Raw genomic sequence first — 18912 nt, 5'->3', positions numbered from 1 at the left:
CTCCACACCTGACATCCATTGCTCGCAAGCTTTTCTGTCACTCATTATGCGTGTTGTTCGTTCAGTTTCAAAAATCGAAATGATTCAAACACGATCAATCCGCCCTTTTATAGTATGCCGTTATTCAACTCAACAGCATAAAACTCGAAATGCATGTCCCTTCCCCAAAACATGAAATTTCACAAAGTCGACAATCGCCCCAATTATATGTAAACAAAGTGTTTTATGTTTTCATCGACGAGTATTTTTATCAACAAGCCGAATTTTGCGGAATATGCGGTGTCATTTATTCTAGAAAAGATAGTTTTACTTCATGCTTGACAAAAAGTTTGTAGTTTACTTTGCTTTTTGGAAAAATACAACGTTCAAAGATATGAGTTTCATCCGAACCTTCCGAAAAATGGGTGTTGTTCTATGTACAGTATCGATACATGTATGTGAGGCATTTTAAGGCTTTCTTTCTTGGATTGAGAGTTCAAGAAACGATGAATTCTGTCAAAACATGGATGATATGACAAGCAAGTACCACGAAAATGGTTTTGTTTTTTTGTGATAGACAAAACCGTGTATTGTTGAAATTTCAACACATCTCAAATGTAAACAAAGAAAAATGAAGTACATGATAAATCATATTGTGTAGATTTTGGTACCAAAAGTTATATGCTCTTTACAAAATGTGTTTTGCAATTCAGATTATTGTGAAAACTTCTGATTTATACAAAGTCAGTCAGTTTAACACTTGATATGTGTTGTTTTGTTTTTTAGCGGCATTAGACTTTTTTGACTGTAGGTTATTTGTAAACATCAAACTCTGCCATACAAAGTTGATTTCTACAATGAATGAACACTCAGTATATACTTTTTACCGAGTGCTGCTAACACCGTGACTGAATATTTCATCTCATGTCATAGGTTGAACAATATCTGACCAGAATTTACATCTCAATATGATACTATATGTGAAAAAAAACTGATTTGTCAGCATACTTCTAAAGAGGCTCACTTTTCATATTTTAGGCATAGAATGCACAATTGTCCATTTCAAAGTCTTCTTCGCAAAAATATGTATTGTCTAAAACTCAAAAAAATCTATATACACACCAAAATGCAAATTCTGCTTTTTGCCAACATGTGAATGTTTGGTCACAACAATCTTTCTTTCAAGTCAACACAAATGTGTGTATCAACAAGCAAACCCATTTGTAAGTCTGTCCTGAGTCAGTTTTTATTATCATTGCCTATAGTGTATGTATTTGCAAATTTTTCAAGCAAGCACGCATAACAATTTCAGATGAAAGTGGATGAAAAAAAAGTATATGAATGCTATTTAGAAAAATATGGTTTTTTGTCAGCACATTCATGTCTGTCCACAAAACTCATTGTGTGTGTTTGTTGTGCAGTGATTCAGTCATTCACAAAGCGCATCTAACAGTGTCTGCTTGAGCTAGCAAGCACAACCACAAGCCATGTTTTGGTTCAGATTTGTTTTATTGAGGTCCATAAGAGAATATTTGAACATTTTGATACATGGCTCTCATAACTGGTCTCATTCAAATGCTTAGAAAAAAAGTATATAAATGCTTTTTAGAAAAATATGGTTTTTTGTCAGCACATTCATGTCTGTCCACAAAACTCATTGTGTGTGTTTGTTGTGCAGTGATTCAGTCATTCACAAAGCGCATCTAACAGTGTCTGCTTGAGCTAGCAAGCACAACCACAAGCCATGTTTTGGTTCAGATTTGTTTTATTGAGGTCCATAAGAGAATATTTGAACATTTTGATACATGGCTCTCATAACTGGTCTCATTCAAATGCTTAGAAAAAAAGTATATAAATGCTTTTTAGAAAAATATGGTTTTTTGTCAGCACATTCATGTCTGTCCACAAAACTCATTGTGTGTGTTTGTTGTGCCGTGATACTGTGATTCACTGAGCGCATCATACAGTGTTTGCTTGAGCTAGCGAGCACAACCACAAGCCATGTTTTGGTTCAGATTTGGTTTATTCATGCATATGGATAAGAATATGAGAATTTTTATACATGGCTCTCATAAGATTTCTGATGCAAATGATGAGAAAAAAAGTATATAAATGCAATTTAGAAAAATATGGTTTTCTGTCAGCACATTCATGTCTGTCCACAAAACTCATTGTGTGTGTTATGTGTGAAGTGATGTTCAGTTCATATTCTCAGAGTGGTTCAAGAAAGAACGCCTTCTCTCGCAGAAGGAAATCTAGGTTCAAGCCCTAGCTCTGATATGAGTTTGATAATTCACTGAATGCATATTACAGTGTGTGAGCTAGCAAGAACAACCACAAGCCAATTTTTAGTTTAGATTTGTTTTATTTGTATCTATAGATAAGAACATGAGAATTTTTATGCATGGCTCTCATAACTGGTCTTATGCAAATGCTGAGAAAAAAGTATATAAAGGCTATTTAGAAAAATATGGTTTTTTGTCAGCAAATTCATGTCTGGCCACAAAACTCATTGCGTTGTTTGTTATGCAGTGATGATCAGTATATATTATCAGATTGGTTTAGAAGGAGATCTATGTCATGCAAAACTAAATCTCTTCAGTCAATTTCTTCTGGGCATGATATTGAAACTGTGTGGATAGTATTTACAGTCAAGTATAAAATTTTGCATTTTGGTCTACACATTCATATTTGATCACAATAATCATTCTCTACCCAAGCTAATTTGTATGCAATGCAAATTGAAGCAACCAAAATGTATTAACACTGTGTGGGCTGGGATTGTACAACTGTTCTCTCAGCTTAGCATGTTTGAAATAAGAATTGGTTAACGACGTGTATGATACAGATATTTGAGGATTGCAAATCAAAACTGGCATATCATGTTTGCCTGAATGTATGTGAACAAATGTCATATACATGGTCAAACGGGGTATTTTAGTTGAAGAGAATATCTGATCACAATCATAATTGCTAGGTTTTGACTGCTATGCATAGTGACTATCCAGCATTGATCAGTTCAAACGCCAGAGTAGTAGAATGTATAACGCTTTCTCCAGTCCTGTGCTGGTTGAAAAAGATCCAGGTTCAAGTCCTGGCTTTGGCATGAACATGTGAAATGGCTGCATTAGTCAATATCTTAATTTCTGATCTATCACTATCAAAGAAACAGGATTAACGGTTATAGAGAGCATTAACAAGTACAACATGTTTTCAAAATGTATGTTTCCACATTGCAGTTTTTTTGTGAAAGTTGATATGTGTGTCTGACGTGTGTGAAATGGCAGTTTTCGGTATTTTCATATGGCAAAGCATTTGACAGTTCGTTCTTGGTGCAAATTCATAACGTCATTTCAATATTTATTTAAGTTCATCCTACCAACTAAAGCGGCGTTAACATATCGATAATAGAAAATTGTGTTTATTTGTAAGTGGTTTAAATGCAATATCTCTATAACCCGTTGTCCGAATTCAATAAAATTTTCACAAGATTAACCGAAATTTCGATGCGCTCATACTGATACTATTTGTTCATACAAAATCGAATGCGCAAGTTATGATATTTTGATCTTACTGCAGTTGAAATAAGAACAGAGCTGTAGTCGCTTTAATAGTGCGGAATCATATCGAGCAAATTTCGTCAAACGAACGTCATGTAAACAATTGTTATGGGTCAAAATCTTGTACAATAACGTGTGTTCATCTGAGTTTTCATTCCGCTATTTTTTAAGGCCAATATGAGCCTGAAGTCGTGTAAGCATATAACATCAAGCATGTGAAACAAAACACGTTGTAAGGTTCTATACATTTTATTCATTCTAAGTATCAACCAATAATACCATAGCGAGCACCGACTTGATATGTGGCGTTCTCATCGTACTTATGTTTGCATTTCAAACAAATCAGTCGCCCAGAATTTTTGTTGTAGACGTATTCCAAAAACTTCATTATGCAATTTATGCAGCAGAATCCGTGCCCGCACGCCTTGCTAATAATTGTTGGTGGATTGTCTTCATTTTTGCATATTCGACAGGAGTCAACATCGCCACTGTTTTGTAGTTCGCTCGAAATGCTTTCTATAGCATGCGAAATGTTTGAAGATGCCTCGGACAGAAAAGAGCAAACCGTTGGCTCATCGCTTTCTTTGGATTGCACGTATTGTAAGGATTTTTCAATGAACGCGATCCTTGTACGAGCATCAGCGTGCAGCGATTTTAGTCTCTGTTGTTTCTTCAGATACTGTTCTACAAAGTCAGTCTGCTTGTTTCCAGTTGAAATCGGGTCCTGTTTTGTATTTCGCGAACCTTTAGGTTTTTTGGCAGTTTGGCCGTTATTATTGGCAATAGCTTTGCGTTTATTCGAATCCTTTTTACTAGTCAAACCTGACGAGTCGTTGGAATTGTTATGTACAAGCTGCGCCAAAAAATCCGCAGCTTCTTCGTCTTCTCGCGATTTAAACTGATTGCCAGCTTCTTCGTCTGTCATTTTAAGAAGAGAGTGCACATTTTGACAAGTTTGGTCGAGCTCACTTGGGGTGAGATATAATTGATGACCTACATCATCCAAACATAAACCAACATCGGCACGCTGTTTGGAGACCATTTTGCTTTGCTTACTCAAATGAGAATGATTGAGCTTGTCAAAAGACTGGCTTTTTATCGTACAAGTTTGAGTTATATTTTTTTTTATTTCGCTGTACATTTCGAAACATGTTGATGCAACAAGATGCTAGATTCCACAATGACTCATATTTAGCATTCAATCCATCGCAATTCAATACGACATTGTTCGTAAGCTCAACGTTATTTTACTCTACAATCAAACTATATCTAACCTGCTCAATTAACGACCAACACATGATATGCATTTCAACATTTTATTTCACAACAAACAAACAAGCATATAAATAAATCCAAAACATCTAATCCGTGAAAAGCATTCGCACCCAGCCAGTAACGTCAGCTCGACACATAGCGCAGTCTCCATCGAACATCATCAGGCAGCAGTTTTCACAAAAAGTGTGCCCACACCTTGTCAAGGTACTGTTTTTTTCCTCATCGTAGCATATGGTACACGTTTTCAATCCTCGAATAGCCTCTTCTTTTTCTTCTTGAAGTTTTGTTCTAAGCGAATTTAAAGCCTGCTCTTTTTCAAATAGGAGCTGCGATATTATCCTATCGGTTTCGAGTTCATGTTGCTCTTTTAGCGCGCGTTCGCGTTTAGACCACTCATCCTCGAAGAAACGTTCTTGATCATTAATCAAATGTTCGCTCGCTTCTCGCTGATAAGATGAAGCCTTTTGAATACACGATACCATTTTCTTGCAGACATCGCGACCTTCCTTTGACATAGCGTAGTCGCTGCCGTTTACAAACGCTGTAACCTGACTTCCAAGTCTGTTCAGTTGATAGCCGAACGACTTTAGATCAATTGACGCCGATTGTTCTGGTCGAGTGTATGGCTTTGTAGCATGTCGCTTGCCCTTGCCAGTCGTTTCGCTACTACCACTAGCAGCGTCTGTGTCCTCGAACTTTGGCAGTCGGTTTGCGTATTTCGGCATGATTTCGAGTCAATGTTCTCTCTTGGAGTTGCAAATCACGAATGATAACCATAGCTGTCCGGGTCGCCTTAAATACCCGACGGGCTGGTGCGTTTTTACTATATAGACAAAGCATAGTGCTTACATACAAAAGTCTTTGAGTACAATGAATAGCAAATTTCTAACGCGTGGTAGATGTCGACACTCATATTTGAGAAAAGCGCTGAGCAAAGTTGCATGTCTGAAAGATTTTGATCAAACGTACGTTAGCGAGTTGGGTCAGTACCTCAGAAAGACATTTCCCACATTACGCGACGACTGTAAATTGTACATAAAGCACGAAGTAACAATTCAGAACAGGCGACCCGATTTCGTTATTCATATACCAAATGTTGCCCTGCTACTACTCGAATACAAAAAATCGAATGTTACAACAAAAGTACGCATAGAATATTTAACTCAAGTACTCGATACGTTTCACAAGTTTCGACAAAGCTTATGCACTTGTGAAAATTCAAGCCTTATACGCTTAATGAGTATTTTGCTCATTCGCAATTCTTCATCTCGACAAAACAAAATTGTGTGTGTGAAAAATGAGTCAATACCTAACAGCTGTTATTTGATATGAACTTTTATGAATATTTTTGCGAAATGTACTTTGATCAAATTTCAACGCAACAGTGCAGTGGAGTATTTTTCAAATCACAATATCTCGCTAGTACAAATTTTTTTCCAATCCAATACTTCATCAACGCATGAGAAATTACACCCAGTACAGCGAGGTCATCAAGTGCAAATAATATCGAACGTCATTTCACAGTAAAGTACATAGATAGATGAGTATTTGCGAGAAAGTTTAACTGTACATTTCTCAACAACCAATGCAGATATTGGGATCAAATTTTGACTATGATATTCAACTTAGAAAGCTCCACAATGATTGTTCCAGACGTTGTATTCTTTTGTTTATGCTTCTTGGACAAAATGCGAGTTTTTGATCGAAAATAAAGCCTTTAAAAGAAATCTTTTTCGCCTTTTCGTTTTGCGATACATTGTTCAAAATGTGTACCGTCAAATATGAAGTTTTTGTGAGGATTTAATAATCACACATTGAAACGCCGATTTATCAGCAGAAAACTGAACTCAACTCTGATATTGTTTTTCTTAACATGGAGGTTAAATTCATAAAATGCAGTACGTCGTTTCGCTGTAAGTAAACAACCTTGGTGCAATATCGTACAACGAGGTTTAAGTGCATTTTCTTTGAAACCACTCAAAATATCAATATGAAATTTTCAGTACAGTACACAGATGGCTATATGCTACAATTACGTACTGATTAGTTTGCCCTGAAATATATGCTTCCATGTAAAATATCTGTCCGAAATCTTTTGTATGAAGAAAACTTTTTTGCTTTTTCGTTTTGCTTAACGAAATATGTACAGTTGAATTGGGAATTGTTTTCTGAAGAATTTGGTGTATAACACTTTGTATGTATGTGAAACATTTCGATTTAACACGTAGAAAGTTAAACGCAGCACTGATATTTTTCTTTACATCGGCTTCGAGTTAAAATTCATTACATGTAGTACGTCATTTCGCTTCATGTAAACAACCTTGGGTAAAATATCGTACACCGAGGTTTAAGTCAAATTTCTCCGGAACTGTTCAAGTCATCACTATCAAATTTAAAGTACAATGCCCAGCTTATTGTTAGCTACAACTTTTCTATTGTAATTTTTGTTCCAACATACATGCTTATGAGATAAAAATCACGTTGAAAACGTTCGCAACAAGAAAACTTTTTCATCCTATCGCTTTTTGAAACAAAACTGATATCATCTTATAGAAAATTTCATTCCGAATATTTCGCTATGACATGCGTGTATGTTTATTGTATCGCTTGATCAAGACTAGCCGAAAACCATTTTGCCTATAATCACGAATTCACTTTTTAAAGCACGAAACATGTACTGTAGATCGAACGTCATTTCTATCCATGTAAACAACCTTGGCTTGGGTGCAATATCTTACAATGAGGTTTAAGTCAATTTTCTTTGAAACCACTCATAATATCCAGATGAAATGTTCGCCACAATATTCTATCATATGATAGCTACAATTGTTGTCTCGCCTATATTGTTCTCACACGACTCATTGTGTCAGATATTCAATTTTGCAAAATTCGCTAACAAGAAAACTTTTTCGTGTTAAGAGCATTTATCTTCATTTTGGTATGATTTTGTAGGAAATTCAATTCCACGCATTTTGATGTATTACACTTAAACGTCTGTCTAAACACACAAACAATACAGTGCAATAACGATTTCGTACTAAACGCATTTCTGTCTTTAACTTTAGATTTTTACAACGTCGTCTTTTATCCATGTAAACAAACGAAACAAGATGTTAAGTTACATCGGTTTAACTCAATTTGCTCGAAAACGTCTCATGATATTAAGATGAAATTTTCACCATAATATTCTATCATATGATAGCTACATTTTTTGTTTCGCCTATATTGTTCTCACACGACTCATTGTGTCAGATATTCTACTTTGCAAAACTCGCTAACAAGAAAACTTTTTTGCGTTAAGAGCATTCATCTTTAGTTTGGTATGATTCTGTTGGAAATTCAATTCCACGCATTTTGATGTATAACACTTAACTATATATCATAACACAACAATAAAACAGTCCGATAACGATTTCGTACAAAACGCATTTCTGTCTAACTTAAGATTTTTACAACGTCATTGCATTTCTATGCATGTAAACAAGCGAGGGAAAAGTTTCAGTTACATCGGTTTAACTCAATTCTTTCGAGAACGCCTCATGATATTCAGATGAAATTTTCACCACAATATTTAACCGCATGATAGCTACAATTTTTGTTTCACCTATATTGTTCTCACACGACTCATTGTGTCAGATATTCTACTTTGCAAAACTCGCTAACAAGAAAACTTTTTTGCGTTAAGAGCATTCATCTTTAGTTTGGTATGATTCTGTTGGAAATTCAATTCCACGCATTTTTATATATTACACTTTACCGTATGTTTAGACACAACAAAAATACAGTGCGATAACGATTTCGTACTAAACGCATTTCTGTCTTTAACTTTACATTTTGACTCAACGTCGAAAACTCTCTGCGAATAGAACAGTGATTTCGTACACAGTTTAACTTCGCGTTTCTTCCCAACCATTTGACCGATCAACATAACATTTTCGCATTAATATGAAACGTGTTAATAGCAACAAGTTTTGTGGGGATCATTTTTTGTTAACATATTCGCATATAGAAGAAATTCTTAGTTTTTCGCATGAAAATCACTTCGCTGACAAGAAAAAAAATTCCCATTTATGACAAGTACATAGCAATTGATACCATTCGATAAGGAATTCTGTTCTGCACATTTTGATGTATGATACTCCACAATAGGTCTAATTACAAGAATACTGCTGAGAGAAAACGCATTCGTGCTTATAGAAATTTTGAACTTTAAAGTATCGAGTTAAACCGAACGTCGTTAGATAGCGAATAGTTGATAAAACTGTGTTTGTATCGAAGCGGTTTATTTTAACTGTCACAATAACGCGTGAACGCATTTCGATGAAATTTTCACAATCATAACCAGCAAATAAACAGGAACAATAAGAGTTTAAATATTTTGCAAGTAGATAAGTGGATATATGTCAAAATTTCTGTTTATTGGTAAAACTTGGGTTGATATGAAGAAAAGATTTTCATTTCGCAATATGATACAGTAATATTTGCATCATGCGATGGGGAATTTATTTCTGTGCATTTTGGTGTAACATACTTGATGTTTTTGTAAAACGCTGCAGTTATACGGGCAGAAAACCATATCACAACAAACACACATTTCATGAATCGTAATTTTGACCCTTCGTTGTCAGTGCAAATCGACGACGTCATTTCAATGAAACTCATCTTTCAACTTAAAGGGGTGTTTACATATCGACGATAGAAAATTGTGTTTCTTTGACAGTGGTTTAAGTGCAATATCTATAGAACCAGTTGTCCAAATTCCATAAAATTTTCACCAGATGAACCGAAATTTCGATGCGCTCATACTGGTACTATTTGTGTATACAAAATCGAACGCGCGAGTTATGAAATTTTGATTTTAACGCAAATTTTCTCGATATTTCAAATTTTCAAGAACAATTGTACACATAACCATACTATTTGTATATCATTGTGTAGGCGCCAGTGTGCTGAACATTTTGATATATGTGGTTTGATATTTATTTTCTATATCTTCGTTGTACTAGTACAAATCACAAAACACAGTTGAAAAAATCACAGCGCGATAGTTGCTCTTTAATAAAGTTAGTGCGAAATCATATCGAGCTGCTTTCGTCAGTCGAACGTCATGAAAACATTTGAGTTCTCGGAATTGAAAATAAATATTGAATTGTTCAGGCTATGTAGAAAACTAAATGGGTATACGGGAATATTTTGTGCTGATGTTAAATGTTCAGTATTTTGATGGATTACTCACATATTTGATATGATCTAGGATTATTTCAGAATGATAGGTTAGTAAATCTATGTTTGACTAGATTTTTTTATATACTCGCCTTTTGTCGTTTTAACATTGACTCTAAAAATCTGCGTTGAGTACGCCTCATAACAAAATTTGAGACCTAAAGACCATGGATTTGCTTTAACTCGAAGGAAATACTGGATGGATTTGATGGACTCGTGCTTATCAATTTTTATGCCCATTCAAGCTGTGACTATTTCGGCTTGTATGGTCATGAAAAAATATCACCACAAAGTCAATATTTGTAGGATTTTTGAAAGGTAAGTTTGCTTTTACGATTTTTCATTAAATACTTATTCAATTGTTAACTCAAATCATGAACTGTAAACATTTTTAATATGATTTTCTGTCATTCTTAGTTTGGCTCTCGAAGAGAGAGGATGTGTTTTTTCGACGTCGCGTCAGTATAAATTGAATTGCGCGCCCAAAAAAAGTTCAGTTGACCGATAGACTTTGACAAAGACAGACGCGTTTTTTAAGTTCTCTGAAAAAAAGTTTTGACTTTTAATTTTTTTACTATGAAAGAATTTTAGTTGACTGATAGACTTTGACGAAGACAGACCTGTTTTTGTGAGCTCTGAAAAAAAATTGACTTTGAAATATTTTTTACTATGAAAAAGATTTGAGTATTACTGACTTGTACTTTGAGAGTTAAATTGACTTCGCGTTATAGAATATGACTTGGTACTCGGGTTATTGAATGACTGGTGGACTTTAGTGTTAGGTTATTGTTATGAGATGACGACTTGACTTTGACTTGAGTTGTGTGCAATTAAATTTGTGTTGTGGTGTGAATCGATTGACTGTCAGTTGAAGTTCAGATGTCGTGCTGTGTGGATGGGTTTCTACAAAACGTGAGTACAAACTTTTGTGTTTGACTGTTGACGTGTCTCACTGTGTATGATGATTTATGATGATTTTAAGCGGCTGGCGTATTATTGCTGAGTTGTTGTACTGATAGAGAAGTGAAATGAGTTGGGTATAAATTACTCAGTACTGATATAGTGTCGATATGTTGTGATGAGAGATGATGGTGTTACAAAATATTTACTGAGCTACTTTGGGAAACGAACAGATGATGTAAAAACATTGGAAACATATTTCATGAAAATGCATGTGCTTATATGTACTAAATATGATATTGCTTTACTTGTATTTGCATGCTGTTAACATTTCTATTTTATTCCAGTGGGCTGTGGTGAGTATTGCAGATTTAACTTGTATGTGTGGTTTTTAGTTAACGATGCTTAATGAAAACTGTTATTGTACACTTAGTATGGAATGATGTGAATGATGATATGATGGGTAGAATTAATCAGTGCTTGTGTCTAGAAATGCTGAATGTTTATTGAAAAGGCTAAATGCTAGCCAGTACTAAGAGTTGAGCTACCGTGGGAATGTGAAACGAACTGATGGTGTAATATGATGGTGTATTGACATACTTTTCTTATATGTACTAAATATGATATTGCTTTACTTGTATTTGCATGCTGTTAACATTTCTATTTTGTTCCAGTGTGCTGTGGTGAGTACTGTAGATATTACTTGATTTTTAGTGTCTATGAATGCTGATGTATGATAGCTATAGCATGAGCTCAATGCTAACCAGTATTATGAGTTGATGTATTGTGGTGATGCTAATCGAACTGATGATGTAACATGATGGTGAACACTTACTGAATGCATAAAATTTATTGAATTGCGTTTGTTGATATGCACTATAATATGATAAATGTATTGCTTAACATGTATATTTCATGATGTTTAATTTCAGTGGGCTGTGGTGAGTACTGTAGATTGTATTGCCTATGTATAGAATTCAATAAAAGATTATGACTGAAAACTGCTTTTGATTCTTTTTGAACAGTTTTAGGGACTATAAGTCTATAACAAAAATATGTCGGTTGGCGTTCATACAGCAATGTTTTGAGTAGTACAGAAATGTTTCTACGTTTGTGGTCGCCAGTTGTCTGTGATGTGTAAAGTGAAAAATACACGGAGCTTTGAATACAACAAACATTTACTGTTTTAACACAGATTGTGTGCTATGCATTTTTCGATGTAGATCTTTTTCAGATTTGACATGAAATGTAGACCTGACATTTGAACAGAGCTGGGAAACGAAAAGGTAAGTTTGTTAAATTTCACAATGAACACTTGTGTTTTGACAAAAGAAGAGATAAAGTGAGTTTTGTCATCATCATGGTTTCTTTCAGAGTATAACTCGTGAACAGATGAAAACCTATTTTTTGCTAGATTTTCATGTACTCTTTTTTTGGATGATAAGTATGTCAGTAACTCAAAATCATACGGCTAGTACAGTATGGAACATGAATGCTTTGTTCAGATTTTCAGATGTGTGCTGGCAGTTTAAGTCTGGCAGCTGAAGTGAACAGTCGTGTTTTCTGGAGCTCCAACAATATGCTAGAAGGTAAGTAACTATGTTTGTTTTGCATTGCATGTTTTTATATGTTTCAGACTTTCAAGCAGAGATGTCATGCTGACTGGAGTTGAGCACAGGGCAGTGACAAAGTGAAAGGTAAGTACTTTTGACTGAATGTTTGTTCTATGCATGTTTTGTTTCAATACATTTCAGGAGTGCTTATCCAGTGATGATATGACAGTTGGAGTGAACAGTGGAGCCAAGCAGTCTTGTTTTTGGAGCTACTCAACAAGCCTTGAAGGTAAGTTTAGAATTTCTCAATGTTAGTGAATTGAAGTACTGTCACTTGCTTTTGGACAGTCGAACAGAACAGACGTGGTTGCGAGAGCTCTCATATCTGTTGTGTTAAACTGTTTTTATGATATGTTATGTTTGTTTGTTTGTTTGTGATGTACTATTTTTCAGATGCTGATGGCAGTGATGGGTTTTCAAGCTGACCTGAACAGAAAAGCACTCATATGGTAAGTACAAAATAGTTGTTATATGGGATGTTTTGTGCATGCTTCTATGTTTCAGGTGTACTTGCTGACAGCGACGAAGACGATACGAGAAGAGGAACATTGTTGAGAATGTGATTGGGACTTGCAAACAGGGTAAGTGTAACAATTGTGTTTGTTTAATTTGTAACATGCGTGCTTTGCTCTGTTTCAGATTTCACATGCAGAAATTAAACAGGATCTCAACTGCTGAAACACAATTCATCAAAAGTAAGGTAAGTTTTAATTCATTGATTTTAATTGTACAATGTGTTCTTTACTTTATTTCAGATTCGAGTCACTGGTTTACACATGGAAGAAGATTTCCACGTCTGTTACTCAACTCTACAGAAGCAAGGTAAGTCGATCAATTTTTTGTTTTAATTTGTACTGCTGTAATGTGATGGTAAACTTATGCTATTTTTTATGTGTGTCATGTACAGATGGATAATTCAAGTTTGATCTGTGTTGGTTTATGTTCAAAAACGTTTTACATGTATGTGTGTTTCCAGATGTTTTGTTTCAGTTGATGTCCAGATGGCAAGCAGAACAGACGTGTTTCTTGGATCTGCCAAACAGTGAGTACAAACGTTTTATATTTTTCAGTTGTTTACTCATAGAAGTCTGTGAAAGATGATAACAAGGGTTGAATCTATCAGCACTTGTGTCTAAAAATGCTGATGTGTGACGGTTTACTGAAAAGGGTAAATGCTAGCCAGTACTTACACTTGAGCAACCGTGGGATGTCGAACTAACTGATGATGTACTATGATGGTGAACACTTACTATGTGTATCAAAATGCTTTTGTTGATATTTACTATAGATGATTTGATATTGGTTAACATTTGTTTGCATACTGTTAACATTTCTATTTCATTTCAGGGAGCTGTGGTAAGTATTGTAGTATTAATTTGTCTCAATAAACGATGATGAATGAAAACTGATGTCGATTCTTTTTGTACAGTTTTAGGTATTAGCACTCTATACAAAACTCTGTCGGTCGGTGTTTGTGAATGTGAGCTTAATGTTTGAGTAGAACAAAAATGTCTTTACTTTTGTGATCGCCAGTTGTCTGTGATGTAAAGTGGAAAAAACACAGCTATGAAGCATACAATTGTTTCAATATTTTATCAATGATAGTGTGCTATGCATGTTTTGATTTAGTTCGTTTCAGATATGACATGACATGAAGAGTTGACAGTCGAACAGAGCTGAGCAATGCAGAAAGGTAAGTGTGTTTCATTTTAGTATGAACACTTGTATTTTGTTTTTATATGGTATGTTTTGTGCATGCTATGTTTCAGGTGTACTTGTAGTCAGCGACGAAGACGATTCAAGAAGAGGAACATTGCTGAGAAAGTGAATGGGACTTGCAAACAGGGTAAGTGTAACAATTGTGTTTGTTTAATTTGTAACATGCGTGCTTTGCTCTGTTTCAGATTTCACATGCAGAAATGGTCTCATAGCAGTGCCAACAGTGAATAAGGATTTCAGCTGCTGTGAAACAACTCAACAGAAAGTAGGTAAGCATTGAATGAATGCACTTGAGTTGTACAATTTGATGTGATGCTTTTCTCTGTTTCAGATTCAAGTTCCTGGTGTAGACAGAGAAATGTGTTTGAAGAAGGAATTCTACTACTGTGATTCAACTCTACAGAAGCAAGGTAAGTAGAAACAAAATTTTGGTTTAATTTAACTCATGTGTTTTGCACTGCATGCTATTTTTCAGGTCTCTCATGCAGTGATGGAAAAGAAGAAGATTTCAAGAAAGAATCACTGCTGCAACTCAGGCCTATAACAAGGTAAGTGTTTACTATATTGTATACAAAATGTTTCTCTGTTTTACTCTGTTTCAGGTTTCAATTGCAGAGATGTTGCAGAGATGTTTTGACAGCTTGTGGCAGAAAAGAAATTCAGCATCTGTTTCTCGACTCTAGCCACGAGGTAAGTCAAAACAAATATACTGGTTTGTATGTAATGTTGTTATGCCCTTCTATGTTTCAGACTTACATTGCTGTGACTGTTCCACAGTGGGTCAAAAAAGAGACGAATACAGGTTTCAAGAAGAAAATTGGCTGTTAAAAACCTGCACAAAATATGAGGTAAGTAAACTACTCTTTTGGTTTGTTTTGTGCTTTGTTATGCTTAACTATTTTTCAGATTGGAATGGTGGGTCGTTACAGAGCAGACTTTTGGACTACTGAGAAGTTGAGAAACAGAGAATGATTCAAGATCAGCTAGGTAAGTCTTGATTATTATGCATTGCTAAATGTTTTTTTCATTCCAGTATGGCTGTGGTAAGTACACAAACTTTCTATAATTTAATATTGAACTGTTTTTATGACCTGTATTCTGCATTGTAAAATGTCTGTTTTTCATTTCAGTATCCTGTGGTAAGTACACTAACTTTGTATAATTTCATATTGAAATGTTTTGATGACTTGTATCCTGCTATGCAATGCTTAATATATTTTTCATTTCAGTGTGGCTGTGGTAAGTACAATTGCCTTCTTTAATTTTCATATTGAACTGTTTTGATGATTTGTATACTGCTATGCAATGCTTATTGTTTTTTACATTTCAGTGTGGCTGTGGTAAGTACACTAACTTTCTTTAATTTTCATATTGAACTGTTTTGATGACTTGTATACTGCATTGTAAAATGTGTTTCTTTTTCATTTCAGTATGGCTGTGGTAAGTACAATTGCCTTCTTTAATTTTCATATTGAACTGTTTTGATGACTTTTATTCTGCCATACAAAATGTGTTTTTTTTCATTTCAGTTGCCTGTTGGTAAGTACAATTTGCTTTCTTTAATTGCATATTGAAATATGTTTTATGACTTTTATTCTGCTATGCTTTTTTCATTTCAGTTTGGCAGATGTAAGTACACTTCATTTATGTAAAAACTGAATATGATTGTTGTGCTATACAAAATGTGCTTTTTTCAATTTCAGGTCAGCAATGGTAAGTAGATTGTGTTTCTTTATGTATAATTTTGTATACATATTGTTTTTTTCATCATAGCATGTCTTTTATATTTATGCTTTGTGTAAGTAAAATGTTCATAAATCATTCTTATCTTCAAACTAAAAATGTATTGTGCTATGCAAAATGTCTGTATGATTTCAGTTGCCAGAGGTGAGTACCATTACAGTTGAAAAGTTAGTTTTGTTTAGTTAAAGTTTTGGTTCACAGTTCTGTTTATTATTTGGCAAAATTTACATGTATGCATTGAGTCTTGATTTCAGCTCGATTGTGGACTGAAGAAGATTGCCAGCAGAGGGATTGGATACAAAATACAAAGTAAGTACTGAGTTTCTTACTAAAAGTTTTGAGTTGTATTCATTGTGTGTTAATATGCTATGATTGCTATGAACATGACTTTTGTATTTCAGCGAAGACAACATAGGTAAGTAAAATTGTTATCTGTTTCAAGTTTACTGTTATAGTTCAATATTGTGTTTATAAATTGTAAGTTGTACAAACACATTCAAAAGTTTCTGATCATGCTTTCAATTTCATTTCAGCCCTACTACAAGACGAGTGTTTTCTACTACTAGACGTGTCAGGTTTACTTCCAGGCGAGCAGTGACAACAAGGCGCCTTTGTGGAAACAGCAAAACAAACAAGTGAGTATTAGTTGAACAATTGTTTGAGATTGTTTTAATGTTATGTTATACTTAAATGCAAAATTGTGCACATAAATTGTAAGTTGTACAAACACAGTGAAAGTTTCTGATCATGCTTTTCATTTCATTTCAGCTCTACTGCAAGACGAGCAGTAACAGCAAGGCGCCTGAACATGCAACACAATACAAAAAAGTAAGTATCAGTCAAACAGTTGGTAGAGTTGTGTGTTTTTCTTTAGCAGTTTGTGTTTACTATTTTATTTGATCCATGGTATATTACACATGCATGTTTTTATCATTTCAGGCTGTTTACTTTCATCGTTTACTGTTTAACACAATTTGCTTTTCTATTTTCAGTGCCAATTTGCAAACCTTGATGTGGACACCGAGTAGTCAATACATACGTGTGGCGTATAGCTGCGACAAAACCGTGGGTCCATCGCACCGATAACTTGAACATTGGCCCGTGTATGGACATCAGTGCAACTTTGTGAATCCATGTATCTTTGTGAATCCATGTAACATTGCGAATGTGTGTCGATCGAAAAATGTGTACATTCTGAACTGAAACGAACTCGGTGTTGCAAGTGGCAAGTGTTGACAGTGTGTATGTTTATGTTTATGTTTTTACATGAAAACTAAAGGAGATTGTTCTCCTACCTTTTTTTTCCTTGTTTTATTGCGCTGGCCAGCAATATTGATGTATTGATGTATGTGTTTGTGTTTAAACTATGCAATACCAAAATCAAACAAAAAATAAACATTAACAGTCATTAACTGTGTTTGGGCGGCCGAGGGGTTTAAGACTCCACAAGTGTGAAGCGCACTGATAGCACTTGGGGGTAAACACCTCGGTATTTCGGTGCTAAAATGTTTTCACGGTGCTTATTTTGACGCACTGTTAGAACTACCAACCAGTTAATGATTGCATGATCTATAAAACCAATTTTAAGTCTACTTGGGCACAAGAGATTCCAAGTACCAAAATACCAACAATTAACAAGCAGACGCTTTTCAAAACTATGACCGCTGAGATTGATAGTCAGATGGAGTCCTGCCCATTTAGCTGTGTAGCGGTCTAGGGCGGGGTTGCAAGTCAATACGAAATGAGGCGCTATAAAGCAACTTGTCCCCGTTATGACCGTCAATACTTTCGACACTATCTGGGAATCCTTTCAACACCACATTGTTGCGCTGTTGGAAGGGTGGTAGGCACGCATGGTGACATGCCTGTGCTTTGCTATGCGACACCATGGTATTTTCGTACGGTGACACGAAATATCTTAATCTGGCTCTCTCAGAAACGCAGGCACGCGTTGACCGAACCTGACCGATGACCGAGCAATAACATTTCTATTAAGTGCTTTAATGCACAAAGTCTGCTAGGGCTGGGGTGGGAAGGCGACTTCTCTTGTACTCAGACAAGAGGAACGGTCACAAGTCCGTGAAAACGCCGAGTGACACCACTAGCTTTCAATCGTACAAAGCAAAAAACTTTCAAACTTTAGTTTGAGGTGAAATGATAAAAAACTATATAAACAACTAACCGTTATAAGATATTCGCCATATGGACACAAACTATGCTACTCAATGTTGCGTTGAACATTAATTGCGCCTTACGAACTACTCGTGTTGAAACTAACATTGAGTGACTCGTAAACTTAAAGCAGTTACTCGCTTTTGACTGCATACACATTTTGTACAACGGCTCGTTATTGGTATAACTTGTCTTTCAATGAGACACATTAACACAAACGTTCAACAGTATTTAGGCTTTATATTGCGCTTGTAGAATATACGAACAAAACACACTATATAAATGACGTTTAGGGATTATTTTGACTTTCCATTTGAGATGATATGATGAAAAAGTATATACATCAGTTTAAGCGACTTTCATGACATTCACCACATGGCCATAAACTTGCGTTATTCAATGAAATGTTAAAATTTCGCTAGCAAAATAAATAAAAACTATATACGCAGTTTCATAACTTTCGATGTATGATCATGAAGTTTGAAATTGTGCAAAGCAATTTTGCGTTAAAAGTTGCATGCAGTTTAAAACCTGAAACATTTCGCTACACTTCAACCGTATTCAACACTCAAGAACTCAATTGTTTGTACAGAACAATACGAATGTTCCCATTTTGAAACGACAGTCAAGTAACACAACCGCTTGAATGTTTTGAAAAGCAGTATCGCTTCATCGCTATGATTTGGTTGTGAGATGTAATATATAGTATAGTAGCATCAATGTTACAG

General features: G+C 35.1%; 1 long non-coding RNA gene across 7 annotated transcripts; it reads left to right on the top strand.

Moving 5' to 3' along the window:
* The first annotated feature begins 10633 nt into the window (after positions 1-10633).
* Positions 10634-17429, top strand: LOC127856219 (uncharacterized). 7 transcript variants are annotated; one of them, XR_008037913.1, is made up of 6 exons: positions 10635-12526; positions 12692-12779; positions 12944-13131; positions 13306-16647; positions 16781-16840; positions 17005-17429. It is a non-coding gene; the product is annotated as an uncharacterized LOC127856219 (long non-coding RNA). The 7 variants fall into 7 exon arrangements; XR_008037911.1 differs by having other exon boundaries at positions 10634-12223; positions 12443-13131; XR_008037912.1 differs by having other exon boundaries at positions 10634-12526; positions 12692-13131.
* The last annotated feature ends 1483 nt before the right edge of the window (positions 17430-18912 follow it).

The sequence above is a fragment of the Dreissena polymorpha genome, chromosome 13 (genome assembly GCF_020536995.1).
Source record: "Dreissena polymorpha isolate Duluth1 chromosome 13, UMN_Dpol_1.0, whole genome shotgun sequence".
NCBI classification, from domain to species: Eukaryota; Metazoa; Mollusca; class Bivalvia; order Myida; family Dreissenidae; genus Dreissena; species Dreissena polymorpha.
The sequence above is the reverse complement of the archived record's forward strand: the minus strand, read 5'-3'. Positions and strand labels throughout refer to the sequence as shown.